This window comes from Littorina saxatilis, linkage group LG15 (genome assembly GCF_037325665.1).
Source record: "Littorina saxatilis isolate snail1 linkage group LG15, US_GU_Lsax_2.0, whole genome shotgun sequence".
Classification (NCBI taxonomy): domain Eukaryota; kingdom Metazoa; phylum Mollusca; class Gastropoda; order Littorinimorpha; family Littorinidae; genus Littorina; species Littorina saxatilis.
In genome coordinates, this window is record NC_090259.1 from 19,699,681 (window position 1) to 19,711,408 (window position 11,728).

The window sequence follows — 11,728 nt, forward strand, 5'->3', positions numbered from 1 at the left end:
CCGAAAAGAAGTCCTTAAAGGCACAGTAAGCCTCCCGTAAACCATCACAGATACTGTCAGGCTTTTACACACAGTACAAACACCCTTCCATTTGAACGCTCACCAAACGGGAACATCCTAGGTGCCCTACGTAAAGAGCGAGCAATTTTTAAAGAATTAATTTTGCGCCGATTGCTCAGAGACAATCGGACCGTGGTGCGTTTTGGCGCTAGACCTAACTTTTAAAATCTAAATAATAAATTGACAGCTTGTTACACAAACATTCTTAAATCATAAAAGAATTCTTTTTTCATCAAGACAAGATCAGTACAATTCGAAGTTTTGAAAGTTTGAAAAAAGAAAATCCCGGAAGCAGGATCACGCAAGGTCGTGGTTCTCGTAGCAGACGACGGTTTGTAGGCATCGCCAGTTCCTCCGAACAGTCAAAAGCCATCGCTAGAATCCTTGTGAACCACAGCCGTTTGTTTTGTGCATAGTCAGAGGTATATAATAACGTGCTATTGCAGATAAGCTCACAGCGAGTCGCATTCAAATTACTAACTGACGACTACATTGCGAAAAAGGGAAACTGAATCACAAGGGTTTACGATGGCTCAGGGGTAAGATAAACCACGCAAAAATAAATTGTTTGAAAATTGCTCGCTCTTTACGGAGGGCACCTAGGATGTTCCCGTTTGGTGAGCGTTCAAATGGAAGGGTGTTTGTACTGTGTGTAAAAGCCTGACAGTATCTGTGATGGTTTACGGGAGGCTTACTGTGCCTTGAAGTGAAAAATGGTGGTTAGAAAAATAGCGCTTCTGCGATGCACTCTGTTGTTGTTGTCGAGGTATGTGCTGCCAAAAAGGCTCACGAACGCAGAAGAAGAAGAAGAAGAAGAAGAAGGTGGGTAAAAATGCACATGTGTTATCGCGCGAATAACAGTTACCTGGTTCTGTCAGTCATGTCTTAATGTGAGTGTTTTTCTGTTATTGTAATAGCTCTATGTGATTATCAAGAAAAAATATATTGCAATATTCGGATGGTACATGTAATACATATTAAGATCAATTAGCATATTAAATACGATATTGTAATGTCACACGCATTCCTTCTTTGCCACTACTAAAGCAAACGTGTGCAAGATTGTATGTTACACGCTTTGATGCCGAAATCAAAATATTTTGATCATGCATTTATTTCTGAAAATGTTTACCTTCACATACATTCAGTCACTACCTTAAACACTTATGTTTTCAGTATTCATTTCAAGTGATCACGAACGTAGAAAAATGGGTATCAAAGTGTTGTTACATTTTGTTGTGCATTCTGAATAGTGTGCCAACAGGCCTTGGTCAGTCAATCACGTTTTATCTGTGTACTTCGTGTTTGACGAAAAAAGAATAACACCAACCCCGTTCTCCTGCATATAACTGAACTAGATGAATACCCGCTTCGCCGGGTAGCAAGTAGAGCCGAATACTCGGCTTGAGTGGCGCACCGTACGCCGGCTTCGCCTGGTCCGAACCATGGACCCGCCAAGCTTAGGTCCCTCCCAGATTCGTGGAATGGGAACAGCACGAAAATGATTCAGTGGCCATAATGCCATTCCTGATCATATCATGTCGAGTCCCATACTTGTCGACGGCGCCCAATGTAACTGTCAACTGAGTGCCGAGACACCTTTGGAGGCGAAGTCCACTCAACCAGGATTGAGAAATGTAGAGCTTATCTCTAAGCCCTTTTCAATCTGTGATGGCTTTTCAGAGGAAGGCCAGGACATACAGACTCAGAAACGCAGCCATACCAGATCACAAACAGAACTCTACAATCCACAGGTGTTTTTTACAGACACACACAAACACACACACACACACACACACACACACACAGAAGCCGTATATATATATATATATATCTATATGTATAAATATATAGAGATAGATGACAGTGTATTTTTCGCGTGGCTATAAATTGATTCGACCTTTGCACTTTTACAGTGAGGATAATTTACGGGTCCAATTTACGTTCTGGACACTGCGGTGACCTTCTAAAAATAGTAACAGAACGCCGGGAATATCCGAAGATGCCCCCTCCTACTGTAGTGCACCATACGAAGGAAGGGAGGTAAACGCTGAAAACATGGAGAAGATAAGGAAGAGTTATGGTACGAATAAAAAACCAAAATCGGTTGGCGCTGTGCGCTGCGCGCTGAGAGCACGTATTGAAATATCTCATCGACCAGATTTTGTCCGGGGTGTATCTGAATATGGACACCAAATTTGAAGCAGATCCATCGAGAACTTTGGCCGTGCATGGCGAATACACACATACACAGACAGACAGACAGACAGACAGACAGACAGACAGACACACACACAGACACAAGTCGTATATATATATATTCGTGGAATGGGAACAGCACGAAAATGATATATAGATAGATAGAAGCCACATCTTCTTCTTCATTCAATTTCTGTTTTCAAAAGCTTCGTCAACTTTCCACTTACACGACAAGCTCCCTTTACCAAGCTTCAATTAAGAACCCTGAATACGAAAGGTCAAAACAAAACCATAGGTACTACTTTCACTATCGTCGTCTGCAACGAAAACCGAAAATGGCGAAAACGCTTTGCTACGTACACAGAGGACGAAATTTCAAAGAAAAGATCGAACCTTACACCTGTGACTAGGAAAAGTTGCATAGACAGTTCCGTGCGGATCTCACCACGTATCAACGTACATCCGATGCTCAGGACCTAAAGATAGGTGACGCTTTGGCGATTGAAGGCTTCGTCTTCAGCTCTAACACGCACGCAGACAGTCAGGCAGGTCTAATCTGCACCAGCGGTGTTGGAAGGTTTTGGATTTAGAAACACTCGAATGTTACTTCGACGAGATAAACGAACCAAAAGTCAAAAGTGTGCCCCAAATTCGGAAAACATTCTTTCAAAACGGCACTGTAAAAACCATCAACATCACTGTGAGAAAATAAACAATACAAACACAACCAGTTCCCCTGTGGAACATTTCGGGTGGACTTTCCCACGACCTGACCTACAAAAATCCTCCGTGTTCGTTCGCGCTTTGCATTCAATCTGTGTTAGTGCGCGAGTGTGTTTGTGTGTTTAGCTTTCGTTGGTATGCAGGGCCGGACTACCGGGGGGGTTATGGGGGTTGCGCAACCCCCCCCCCCCCCCCCCCTAGCCTAAACATGTACCTTACTTATTTAATTTTTTTTATTATTGCTTATTTTATGCCGTTTCATGCAAGGAGCGACCATTTTCCTATCTCAGAATATGACCTACCCATCAGCTTCAGGGGGCTTCGCCCCCTGACCCCCACAACGCGGGGGGTGGGGGGTGGGGGGGTTCTCGGGTTTCCGGACCCCCCTCCCAGCCAAAAAATAAAAATATTGAATGAGGTATGCATTTCTTTATTTTACATTGAGTTTCAATTTTTGGGGTATTAATCAGTGACAAAATCTGCTGCCTGAAACTGGTAATGATCATCCTCAGAATGCACCAGATTGCACCATTTTGCATCCTTTTTTTCAAAATTTTCCGGGGGGGGCATGCCCCCGGACCCCCCTAGCAAGCTAGGCGCTTCGCGCCGTCGGCTCGGCGCTTCGCGCCGTCGGCTCGTGATCATGCCTACCCTCAAAACTGGCGTTTTTTTACGGCATGATTCACCATCAACAGTCAAAACGGCGACTTAAACTGAACGATATTTTGCATTTTTTACACCAAAATGTTTATTTGGTGTCTTACCTAACAAGTCATACAAAGTTCGTTCAAATCCGTCGCGCAGTCAGGCTAATCTAGCGTGTAAAGGAAAGCGACCACTATCCTGAAAAACAGCAAAAATACCAGGGTTTTTGTGGTGCTTTTGCTGGGTAGCTGCAGTTGATATGCAATACATATAAAACTACAAATAGCAGCCTCTCCAAATTACACAGAACGATGACAAAGACCCTCATCTGGATTCGCGCTAGTACTTGGAGCAAACAGAACCCGAGAATGGACGTTGTAACGGTTTTCCGTGAAAAATTTGCAAACGTTCATAACGTCCTAGAAACAAATGTGACATGCACGCAATTCTGTGTACTTTGCAAAGAATGGTGCCATTACATGTGTGCCAAGTTTCAGAAACATTCTTTCGTGGGCTCAAAATATATAGCCTCATGACTTTGAAGAAATAAAAAGTAAAATCTCACTCCGCTCTGCTGTTCTATTTTTAGACGATGACGTCTGCAAAACTCATATCAAGGTGGCTGAGTGATCAGGACACACACTTTCCACTATCGAGACAATGCTCTTACAGACTCTTAAAAACCTGGCGATGTCCATCTCCACAGCTCCATTTCGTAGCATTCAAACTGTCTGATTCGTCACAGCAAATGCCAGATTGTGTCTCGCCGCTATCAAGACGACGATGAGAAAAACCCAGTGTTGCCTCCATCTGACGCCATATTTTTGGAATTATATGACGTCATGTCTGCATTCCTCTGTTATTTGATTCTTTGTATTCTTTACTTCTTTCTTATACAGCACAGCTGTGTTCAAAACACGCGAAAAGTTCTTTTCTGCAACTTCTACCGAGCAAGTGATTCGCATCATCCGTGAAAGGCTATACGCATCCTATCGGAGAACGAGAATCAAAATTATAGAAAAAGTCTTAAAAAAAAGTTGCGCGAAAGACACCAGGGGCAGTATTTTTCACCTCTTTTCAAACGATCATACCTTTTGAGCCCGTGAAAGAATGTTTTTGAAACTTAGCACACATATAATGGCACCATTCTTTGCAAAGTATACAAAGTTGCGTGCATGTTACATTTGTTTCTTAGACGTTACAAACGTTTCCAAATTGTTAACGGAAAACCGTTACAACGTCCATTCTTGGGTTCTGTTTGACCTAAGTACTGGAACATATCCAGATGAGGGTTTTTGTCATCGCTCTGTGAAATTTGGTGAGGCTGTTATTTGTAGTTTTAGATTTATTGCATATCAACTGCGGCTACCCAGCAAAAACACCATAAAAACCCTGGATTGTTTGCTGTTTTTCAGGATTGTTGTCGCTTTCCTTTACAAATTACATGTTGGATCAGCCTAACTGCGCGGCGGATTTGAACGAAATTTGTATGACTTGTTAGGTAAGACACCAAATGGAAAATTTCCTAGATAAATTTTCATTTAATTAATATACTTACCCGAATCACATTAGCATTGAGTCACCTGAGATGCTTATCACTGAAAAACGCTTACCCGGCTAAAAATTTTAAAGGGAAGCAACCCCATCACCAAAACGAAAGTGAAAGTAGCTTTGGTAATGGGCCAGCACACTGGGAGTTACCTCCCATACGGGTGTGTGCCACGTCACTTCCTCTAGGAACACGTGCCTATTCTCATACGGCTTTAAAAAACTTAAAACCATACGCGGGGCAGGTGGGAGGGAATACAGTATGTGATTCGGGTAAGTATATTAATTAAATGAAAATTTATCTAGGAAATTTTCCATTAAATAACATATTCTTACTCCGAATCACATTAGCAGATAACATCAACAAGGCGGTGGGCTAGAAATGAATCAAAACTCACCATCAAGTTCTGGACAGGAACTGACCTGCTGCTATGAGAGCTGGAAGGCCTCTGGAGCCATCCTGTCGAAGAGCCGAGACGTCCCGAAGATAAAAGTTTATGAAAACATCTTCAGAACGCCAAAACGCAATTGTCAGCACCTCCTCTAGACATCTGGAGCGCAGTACTGCCTCGGGCCGAGTCAAGTGGCAAGGAGGGCATGACCCCCCCCCTCTTTGTGCGACTCCACTCATAAGCTTGCTTAATGAGCGAGGACACCCACCGGGCCAACGATACCTTCGACAAATCTTACTCGCGCCTAGAAAAGGGCGAGATAAACAGCAACTTCTGAGAACTAGACCGAAACGGCTGAGTCCGGGCTAAGTACAGACGAAGAGCCCTCACAGGGCAATTGACCGAATCAAGGTCATCCGGGGCCAACGCGCTGATCAGAGCCTTGACTCTAACCAGCGGAGAGGCCTGCCCCGGAGACTGATTCTTGGCCAGGAAATCGGGCCGGAAACGCAAAGATGCGGAACCGTCCGACTAAAAGGAGATATCTCCAGGCTGACCCGACAGGGCGTGGACCTCGCTACCCCGTCGGGCCGTTGCCAACAAAAGAAGAACCAGCGCTTTGCGAGTGACATTGAACAGAATGGCCTCGCTCAAAGGCTCAAAATCCGCAGAACGTAGGAATTCCAGGATTAAAAACAAGTCCCACTTGGGAGCGGGCAAACGAGCTTTCGCTTCCTTCAGAGCAGCCCTTTTAATGACTGCAGCTATAACGCCCCCGACTCGAACAGACCGACCGATCTGCTTAAGAGTCGCCGAGATAGCGAAGCGCCGGACCCTCAACGAGGAGCCTGAGGCGCCCTGCGAAGACATGAAAGAGAGGCGGTTGGCGACCTGAATATAGCGCGGAGCCACCGAACTCACCCCTGTAGCTGAACACCAGGCAGTCCATGCCTTCCAGTGGGAAGCATAAACTGACGAGGTGGACGCTCTATGCGAGCGAGCCACCAAGTCCAGACGGATGGAAGCCATCAGGAGAGGCAAAGTGGAGCAAATCTGAGCTTGGAGCTTGTCCACCCTTCTCTGAGAAGGCTGGACAGTCCACGCGACCGTGTCGAAAGACATCCCCAGATAAGTGAATGTCTGTGACGGGGTCAGCTCCGACTTTCCCTGGTTGATCGAGAACCCCAACAAGTTGGATTCTCGAAGAACCATCAGGGTATCTTGCGAACAGCCGCTCTGTGACTGGTTCATGATGAATCAGTCGTCCAGATAAGCCCGCAGGCGGATACCCTAGGACCTCACCTGTGCACAGACCTGTCTCACCACCATGGTGAAAATCCATGGTGCGAGGGACAGCCCGAAAGGGAGTGCGCGAAACTGGTAGATCTGATCTCCCCACCGGAAACAAAGCCATTTCCGGTCGGCCGGATGCATAAGAATGAAAGTATGCGTCCGTGAGATCGATCGAGGTCACCCAGTCTCCTGGGCGGAGAGAGTCTCGGACCGAGGCTGGCGTCTCCATCTTGACTTTTATCTCACTCAAGAAAGTGTTGAGGAGAGATAAATCCAACACGGGACGCCGTCCTCCTGACGCTTTGGGAACGGCGAAAAGACGCCCAGGGAGCTATGGACCCGAACTCTCTCCACTGCGCCCTTCTGCTCCAGGGAGGCAATTTCCGACTGCAAGACTGAACATGCTTCCTGCGAGAAGATGGGCTTGAACCGCGGTGGCACTCGGGTAAGAGGCGCCTTTTCCTCCCGCCAGAGCAGGCGGAAGCCCGATCTCACCACTCCCACAATCCATTGGCTGTCTACTACCGACATCCAACGAGAAAGCGCACGGGAGGGGCCTCCCGCCATCACCAAGGTGGAAGGCGGGAGGGGGGTGAGATCGGGAGCGCTTCATTGGGGGTGTGGCTTACTCCCAGAGCCGCCACACCCCCTCCCCGATGCCGTCCTCTTCTTCCTGCCACGAGCGACCGGCAGAGCCTGCCGCTTCTGAGCTGGCTTGAGGATCGACAATGTCTGAGCCTGCTTTTGCTTAGAAGGCTTAGACTGTTTCACCCCCTGCAGAGTGAAGTCGAGGAACTGACTGTCCTTGTTCGACTGAATCTCCTTCTGTCTGGCATCCATTGCCAGAGAACAGAAGCGAGATTCCTCTGAGACCGGGGAGACTCTCAAGGTCTCCCTAGTAGCCAGCTCCGTGAACTGGGACTGCGAGAGGAAGAGATCCCTCCTACAGAGGACCGCTTGGGTGTACTGTAGAGAGGAAAGACGCAATTGTTCCTCATTGACCTTGGCCAAGGCGGTAAAAAGCGCAGAGACATCGTCCGCATTTTGTTCTTCACTGAGAGTGAAAGGAACCAGTGAATCGATCAATGCCCGATACAGAGTCCGAACAAGAGTCTCCGCAACGGAGGACAGTTCGATCTGCCGACGTCCAACCTCCTCAGCAGAGAGGAGGGAAGCCTCAGAAACCGGCAGAACCAGATCATGCTTGATCGGTTTAGCCAGAAGAGGCAGCAATTCCCGGGGAACCGGAAGGGTAGCCCTAGGGAGTGCAAAAGACGCCAGCCAGCTCTGGCTCTGAGTGGGCAAGCTAAGCTTCCTATTGCCCGTAGGCACAAAGGAAGAGGCTTGAGAAGCCGACGCCACCCACTGCTGAGCTGATTCCGGAACTGGACCAAAAGGAAGCAGTAACGGAACAGGCACTGGCCGAATACCACTCCCCGCATGTGCTGGACGAACCAGCGAATGCGAAAGTTGGTAAGCCACTGACGGAGACTCGGCGAACCGGAAGGAAGAAACATCTTCCTGTGCCGGCCGGAAGTCCGCCATGGCCGAAGGAACGAACGGAGCGGAAGAATCCGCAGCCACCACCCCTTCGGGGAAAAAACGAGACGCTACTTCCGCCGCGATGTCAAGAACAGACTTGAGCTTCGACGGAAACACGCCCCGAGACTCCTCGTTGACCACTGATGGAGCATCAGAATAGTCACACAAGGAACCATGACCAAAACCACCAGTTCCGGAAGCAGAAGCATGCCCTGGCAAACCGGAAACCGGAATGCCTGTGCACGAACATTATCCTGCAACCCAGAACCTTGTGAAGGTAAGGGTAGGTAGGACGACCATCCGTAAAATCCGGAGCTGGATGAGCTGACGTCACTCCCCCATCCGAGTGGAGTGATGCCTGCTCAAGCCTAGGCACTAAATGGCCGGAAGGCGTACGCTGGAATCCAACCTCTGAAATCCGGAAGGAAGCACCAGAAGAGGAAGCAGCGTGTCCGGCCGAAACCGGAAGTGTAGTCGACGAAACCGCGCAATGCGGAATTGAAGGCTGCACTGGTTGACTTCGTGATCCGGAAGGACCGGAAGTCAGTGAAAACTCCATACTGCCGCAGCCGCCGTAGCGTGCCTGCGTGGACGGATCATCACCTCCGGCGAGTGCCGGTAGTGCAGCCGACAGAACCGCGCAATGCGGAAGCGAAGGCTGCACTGAAACCAAAAACACCAGTTCCGGAAGCAGAAGCATGCCCTGGCAAACCGGAAACCGGAAATGCCTGTGCACGAACATCATCCTGCAGCCCAGAACCTTGTGAAGGTAAAGGGTAGGCAGGACGACTATCCGGAAAAACCGGAGCTGGATGAGCTGACGTCACTCCCCCATCAGAGTGGAGTGATGCCTGCTCAAGCCTAGGCACTAACAGGCCGGAAGGCGTACGCTGGAATCCACCCACTGGTATCCGGAAGGAAGCACCAGAAGAGGAAGCAGCGTGTCCGGCCGAAACCGGAAGTGTAGCCGTCGGAAACCGCGCAATGCGGAAGTGAAGGCTGCACTGGTTGACTTCGTGATCCGGAAGGACCGGAAGTCAGTGAATACTCCATCCTGCCGCAGACGCCGTAGCGTGCCTGCGTGGACGGATCATCACTTCCGGCGAGTGCCGGTAGTGTAGCCGACGGAACCGCGCAATGCGGAAACGAAGGCTGCACTGGTTGACTTCGCGATCCGGAAGGACCGGAAGTCAGTGAATACTCCATCCTGCCGCGACCGCCGTAGCGTGCCGGAGCGGACGGATCATCACTTCCGGCAAGTGCCGGAAATGCGGCAGCCGAAACCGACTGCCGCCGCTGTTCGATCAAATCCGGGGCCTCGTAGGTTATCGCCGGAAATGAAAGATCAGCATGGTATCGGTCGTGACCCGAAGCGAAAGAGCTGTCTCCCGAGAGAGAACGTCCAGGCGCCTCACGAGGGCTATCGGACCAGCTCTGCTTACCAGCCGCAGCTGAAGAGGGAGGACGCTGCTCCAAACCGGAAATGGAAGGCAAAGACACGGAAGCCAACGCCCGGACGTCACTGCCAGATGCCGGAAACGCCAAACAACTGGCGACGGAACGCTGGAACTCTGCCTGCACCAAGCTGCGGATTTCTGGAACCAGTGTCTAAAACAGAAAGGAACCAACGCACCCTGCACAGGTGCTAACAACGAGGACGAAGTCTCCGTAGTAGAGAACCGGAGCAGACGTAACAGTAGCGCTAGGCGCCGCAAAAGATAGCAGAAGTAGAAACAGCGCAAGGCGCCGAAAAAGGTACAGACAACAAAGTGCTACGTTCTTGGTCTGTACAAGTAAAACTGCTTAAGAAGAAGCCTAAGGCTTAAATTTCCCCTTGGGGTCCGACTTGCCACAGCGCTTGTCTGAATCAGACATGCTGTCAAATCCATGTAAACAACACGAAAACATTTTACTGAACGTAAGTCTAAACGACTGAAAACTCAGTAAAAAACACACACTTTCGCGTCAACAAATTACGATAGCTACACTTGCCTAACAAAAACAGAGGCACGTAGAGCTACAAACAAAGTCACACGAGCTAGTAAACTAACTCACACAACAAAATGGCGAAACACGCAAGTAACTGACAAACAAGTCAACAACACGTGGCAACGCGAAAAAATTTACTGACACGTAAGTCTAAACGACTGAAAACACAGTAAACACACACTCTTTCGCGTCGACAAAATACGATAGCTAAACTTGCCCCACAAAAACAGAGGCACGTAGAGCTACAAACAAAGTCACACGAGCTAGAAACCTAACTCACACAACAAAATGGCGAAACACGCAAGTCACTGACACGCCAGTCAACAACACGTGGCAACGCGAAAAAATTTACTGAAACGTAAGTCTAAACGACTGAAAACACAGTAAACACACACACTTTCGCGTCAACAAAAAACTATAGCTACACTTGCCCAACACAGAAAGGGGCACGCAGAGCTACGAGCAAAGTCATACGAGCTAGCTAACTAACTCACACAACAAAATGGCGAAACACGCAAGTCACTGACACACAAGTCCGCAAAAAACGGACAACGTACAGTAACGAAAACAGCGCAAACAACCAACAACAAACGGGAACGAGCTCACCAAACTGTAGGCAAGGCGAGCAGAAAAGCTGGGTAACGTGGCCGGCGGGTGTCACTCAAACACACAAGGTCAGCCACAGAGCGTCAAAAAGTGAACCGTCCTCTCCGAGGTGAAAAAGACGTATGAGAATAGGCACGTGTTCCTAGAGGAAGTGACGTGGCACACACCCGTATGGGAGGTAACTCCCAGTGTGCTGGCCCATTACCAAAGCTACTTTCACTTTCGTTTTGGTGATGGGGTTGCTTCCCTTTAAAATTTTTAGCCGGGTAAGCGTTTTTCAGTGATAAGCATCTCAGGTGACTCAATGCTAATGTGATTCGGAGTAAGAATATGTTATTTAATAAACCTTTTGGTGTAAACAATGCAAAATATTATTCAGTTTAAGTCACCGTTTCGACGGTTGAAGGTGAATCATGCTGTCAAAAAAGGCCATTTTTTAGGGTAGGCGTGGTCACGGACATGTGACGTCATACCCAAATATTGCTCAGATTTAAGAAACACATTTTTAAGCAGAAGAAAGACTGATCTTCAAATACACGTATATTTCTGACCCAAAAATTGCTGTTTAACATCTGGGGTATACCACTGAAAAAATATCCTTAACTTTTTGGGCTCAGTGTATATATATATGTTATTTGCATTATTTACTATGACATATTTCACACAGGTATCGACAGTCTTGGCGCAGTCTCAGAGGAACACTGACTGTCTCGATCTGTGTAAAATGTAAA

At 48.0% G+C, this 11,728-nt stretch overlaps 1 protein-coding gene across 1 annotated transcript in view; it reads left to right on the plus strand.

Moving 5' to 3' along the window:
* LOC138948777 (uncharacterized) overlaps window positions 1-11,728 on the plus strand; it is a 408,503-nt gene that overhangs the window by 277,175 nt on the left and 119,600 nt on the right. The gene's annotated exons all lie outside the window — the stretch shown is intronic.